The sequence below is a fragment of the Montipora foliosa genome, chromosome 11, assembly GCF_036669935.1.
Source record: "Montipora foliosa isolate CH-2021 chromosome 11, ASM3666993v2, whole genome shotgun sequence".
Taxonomy (NCBI): Eukaryota; Metazoa; Cnidaria; class Anthozoa; order Scleractinia; family Acroporidae; genus Montipora; species Montipora foliosa.
Window position 1 is genome coordinate 40346046 of NC_090879.1, and position 1514 is coordinate 40347559.

Here is a 1514-nt window from a genome sequence, read left to right on the forward strand (position 1 = left end):
AGCAAAGAAAATGATTTAATTAGTATAGCAGCAACAGAAACATCAAGATGCGGACAATTTCATACCTTTTATTTTCACTAACCCTACAAGCAGTAAGAATAAATAACCAGGGAGCTCCGCTTTTAGGCTTGGCTAAATCTATATATTAACTAGACCGTGCATGTTGTTGCTCCTTCTAAAAAAGCATAGATTGTTTGGAGACAGTATTGATTGTGAAATTCATGCAAAAGTCCAGTCCCAAAAACTTTGCAACAGATCCATTCAGTGGACACACCAGTTTGCTGTACTTGACTGGCTTCAAGATCCTCAACTGGATAGCCATTGCAGCCAGAAACCAGTTTGCAGAACTCCTTCCAGATAAAAATGTTATGGAAAATCTGGTCAAGCATTGGTCTGTTATTGTCAGCAAGGTGGTTACCAAGTATCTGCCACCATTTCATACATTTAGAGATGTAGTTGTGAGACACATACCTCACGAATATTCCCCGCCATAATCTATGTGTACGGACGCTTCTGCTGGCGTTCCGTAACTTTGTCTTGCTAATGCATTTACTTCCAATTTTTAGTTCATATTTCTAAGATTACAAGATGCCTGACAGTGTGAAGACTTTAAGAAAAGAAATTGATGGCCTGAAAATGCAGCTACAGCAATTGACGAAGGATTTTGAGTCCATGAAAGCCAAGATGGTCGAAAGGAATGAAGCAATGGCAGCTTCTTTGCCAAACCAAAATGAAGTCCAGTTCCTTAGCGATAGCTATGATACCCTGGTTCAATCGAAAGACGAAATAGCGCAAGAGTTGTTAAATTTAAACCGAAGATTAGTTGAGCTGAAGGAGAATGTCGGGAGGATTGATAAGGCAATTGATGTTGTTGTTTTATAGTTTTCAGTACAACCTAAAAATCATCGGTGTTGCTCAAGTTAATGATAAAGAGTCATCTGAAGAAACCAACGAGCTATGTGTCAAATTGTTTTCTGGTATTGGAGTTGATGTATCCATCTCTGATATAGATATTGCTCATAGAGTACCCCAATGAAATGCTACGAACAGTAATGGCCGCCAGAGAAGACAGCCCAATTCAATCATCTGCAAGTTTACAAGAAGGCTGGTACGTGACAAGGTCCTGGCTGTGGGGAATAATGCCTCTCAATTAACAGTACACAATTTGGAGCTACCTTCTTCAACCACAATTGATCAGATTTCGATCTATAGTCACTTGATGCCCAGGCTGCAAGAATTATTACATGCTGCAAAGAATCATCAGGGAACGTACCACTACAAGTGGTGCTGGGCGAAGAGAGCAGCAATCTTTCTACGTAAGACAGACTCGTCCCTAGCTATCCGACTTGTGACCACAGATGATCTTGCAAACCTGAGATTGCGTGAACCCTCAACGGCAGCCGAATGACCTTTAGTACGATTGACCGCCATTGACTCAAGATATTGTTAGCTAAGTACCATTTTAATATCTGTAGTAGTAGTTGATTTGTGATAATATGGGAGAATGGACGCAT